Consider the following 3,968-nt stretch of genomic DNA (forward strand, 5'->3'; position numbering starts at 1 on the left):
AGCTGAGATGGGGGATTGGGGGGGGGTCTGTGTCGGGAGGGGGGGTGGGAGGAGGAGGGGGGGGGGTGGGGGGTGGCTGGCATTCGCTGAGCAGAAAGCCTGGAGCAGAAGAGAGTCTTGGCGGGAAAACCAGGCCTTCGGTTGGAATCAAAGGGTGCCAACCCGGTGAAGATAACCCAGACACCCAGGTAGTGGTGTTCACTCAGCAGGGGCTCCGTGTGCCGGGAGCTCAGTGAAATTGTCCAGGCCAGAGATGGGAACTTGGGGACCTTGGGTTACGGGCGGCAGGGAGGCCACAGAGCTGGCCCGGATCTCGCGGGGAGGAGAGCACAAGCAAGGACAGGGCAGGGGTAGATGCTAGGACCTCCACCGCCCCAGCCTGCAGAAGTGGGGGAGAAGGGGAGCCCCCACGGAGTCTGCGAATGAGCGACCGGGGAAACGAGACGGGACAAGCGAGACACTGCGGGGCCCAGGAAGCCAAGCCAAGGCAGCGGATCAGGAAGGAAGGGCAACTCTGTGGGAGCTGAAGAGACGCGGAAGTGCCCCCCGTATCTGGCGACGCAGAGGGGTGCTGGTGCCCCTGTCCGGGGAGTGGCCGCGCAGCCTGGGCCCTGGGGCCAGATGGCAGGGCGTGGAGACTGTGGCCCGGCTCCGCCGTGCGTGGGCGGCAGGGCGCGATCAGGAAAGCGAGGGATCTGAGAACGCGTCCCCATCGCACGCTGACACGTCGGAAGAGAAAGCGACTCCCCGATGAATGCTGTGGAGGTTGTTGGCCCAACAACAACGGAGCAAGCTTCTGATAAGTGCCCCATCGTGCCTCTTGTGCTTTGTGTTTTGTTTTCTGGTGGTTTTGTTTCGTTATGTTTGTAATTTTAAATTTTTTTTTAACGTTTATTAATTTTTGACAGAGAGAGAGACAGAGCATGAACAGGGGAGGGGCAGAGAGAAAGGGAGACACAGAATCCGAAACAGGCTCCAGGCTCTGAGCCATCAGCACAGAGCCCGACGCGGGGCTCGAACTCACGGACCGTGAGATCATGACCTGAGCCCAAGTCGGATGCTCCACCGACCGAGCCACCCAGGCGCCCCGATGTTTGTAATTTTAAAGTCCGTGAAATTCAAAAGCGTACAAACCGCCAGATTAGGAGAGAACCAGCCTGCGAACAGGGCAGAGCAGCAGCACGGGGGGACGAATGACCATCATTTTCGGCCACACTTACTTCCCCGAGGTCCTCGTGGCTTTCCCTCTCTTCCTTCAGCATTTGCCCAAATGTTACCTCCCAACAACGCCTGGCTCGTCTCCCTTGTTTAACACGGACCCACCACACTCTTGCCTTCATTTCCCCTGATTTATTTCTCCTCTTTACCTAACCTTATAGATGCCACATATTTATTATTCATGTATTTATTGTCGGTGTCTCTCCACTGTACTATAAGATGGGACTTCTTTCTGTTTTGTGTCCTGCTGTCCCTGGAGCCCAAAGCAATGCCAGGCATATGGGACTGTCCAACAAGGAGTTGTCGAAATGATTTCTTAGTTGTTTTAGCTCAAGCTTCTGGTGTGACAGGTTCTTGGGGGTAAGGCAGAGAAAGGAGGGTGCAGAATGAGCTGAGACCCGGTCACCAGGTGGCCAGGGTGACAAAAAGGGGCCCAGACAGGCGAGGGTCAGAGGCCACTTCTGCGGTGAAATGGGAACCACTGGGCACCAGACTTGCCGGGAGGGCGTAACTGGGTCTAACCAGGCAGGCAAACCCGACCGCAGAGACCTGGGGCAGGCCCCCGCTGGGTGGGGAGGTCGGCCCAGGTGTCGGCCCTCAACGTCCAGAACTCTGTTCCCTGCAAGAGGACCTAGCAAGAACAAGGCCAAAAAGATGGGACTGGCTGGCAGAGCCCCGAGCCGTGGGAGGGAGGCTGGCAAGGGCAGATCAGCATGGCTGGAATCAAAGCCAAAAACTCAAGCTGGAGAATTGCCACCAGGAGGGAAGAATGAGGGCCTGGAAAGCCACCGGTCATGCCTGGACTATCAGTGCGAGTCCCTGAGACACCAGAGCCACCGTTGGGTCAGCCCTGAGATACCCCAAAACCCCGGGCCAAGGCTATGAAATTTCAGAAGTTCAAGACGACTGCAACCCTGCACCCTTTTATTGGTAAAAAGATGACATATCCGACCCCTGGGTCGCTCTGGGGCCCGGGGAGTGCCGGGCCTTTTATCAGTGGTTCTCAGAGTATGGTCCCAGTCCGGCTGTACCCGCGTCATCTGCAAGGCTGTCAGAAATGCAGGTTCTCAGGCCCCACCCCGGGCCTCACCCAGCTAAGAGGCCAGGACTCCTGTTTCCTTCCCATCCAGCGTTCATTTTGTTTACTTTCTTAATTTGTTAATGTTTATGTATTGATTGTTTATTTCATGTAACATTATGTTAATGTTAATGAGAGAGACCGCGTGCCAGCGGGGGAGGGGCAGAGAGAGCGGGACACACAGAATCCGAAGCAGGCTCCGGGCTCCACGCTGTCAGCACAGAGCCCGACGCGGGGCTCGAACTCACGGACCGGGAGATCGTGACCTGAGCCGAAGTCGGACGCTCAACCGACCGAGCCACCCAGGCGCCCCCGTTTTGTTTACTTTAAAAAGTGCGCACGGGGGCTCCCAGCTGGCTCAGCCAGAAGAGCGTGCGACCCTTGATCTCGCGGGTCACAACGTCAAGCCCCACTATGGGTGTACAGATTACTTACAAATAAGTACACGTAAAAAAAGAGATGCACCGATTCTTTTTACAGAAACATTTCATTTGGACAATGGAAGTCTTACGAAGGGACCCCTAGTATCGCCATCGTGCCAACAGCTTTTAACCTGTTATTCCGGATGATTCTCCCATTAAACCCGGGAAGCTGGAGCCGGTATCATCATGCTCGTGTTTACAGATGAGAAAGTTGATGTGCAGAGATGAAATCAGTTGCCCAAGTCCCCCCAGCTAGGAAAGTTCGAGTGAGAACGGGAACACGATGCTTGTTTCACGCCAAACGCAGGTCTTTACCGCCATGTCACGCACACATTTACGTAGCGAAACCAGGCTTCTGACCATCCCTGGTGACGGCTCGGGGACCTTCTTCTACCTGCCCGGCTGACTTCACCCATTCCTGTGGCGGGGTCGTGCTCCCCGCGGCGGGGTCGGGTCTCTGCATCTTCCCAGCTTCCTCCAGCAGGTTCTTCTGCTGGCAGCCTGTTTCCGTGCCAGCCTTCTCTTTGCCCTCTCTCCGCACTGAATGGCTGGGTGTTGCATGGCCACACACGGAGACCCTGATGCATTCTTCCCCGAAATTAAGAGGAGCCTGGACTCGGAATTGGCTGGCCTACTTCCACATCTCCACACTCCCTTCTACACGTCTCTGTCAATTGCATTCCTATTCTAGTGAATCCAACTTGCTGCGTTTCAAAAACAAAAAAAAATCACGCTGGCGGAGAACCAAGACGTTCTCTCACCCTCCCTGATCCCCTCCAACACACACGCAGCCTTTTTTTTTTTTGGCCACAGGAAATGCATTTGTTCCTTAGAGAAACACCCACGAGGCCCATTGGCATAAACGTCGGAAGGTCAGGAAGCTCACTCGCAGACTCGCTTATCATCAAGGTGTAACTCAGAGATGTAGCCTGTTTCTTTAGCTGAACATCCTGGGCAACAAATTTGTCGTCAGGATGTGTCGGTTGAGAATCTTGGGCAACCCGCTGACCCTCTGAGCCTCGATTTCCTAGTAGGCATGCAGGGATCGTAGTATCTTCCCTTCTACCGATCACTCACTCAATCGACATTTATTGCAAAGTAGGTCGGTATGACACGAGAAGTACAAGTGACACCATTAGTGAAGGGACTTTGAAAACGGTGTGGCCCTACAGAAGTGGAAAGCTTTGACACTATCGTTTCAAAAGGCCAATGTGGTAGCTCTTAGTGTTGTTCACCAAATATTTCTGGCT

Source organism: Acinonyx jubatus, chromosome D3 (genome assembly GCF_027475565.1).
Source record: "Acinonyx jubatus isolate Ajub_Pintada_27869175 chromosome D3, VMU_Ajub_asm_v1.0, whole genome shotgun sequence".
Lineage (NCBI taxonomy): Eukaryota > Metazoa > Chordata > Mammalia > Carnivora > Felidae > Acinonyx > Acinonyx jubatus.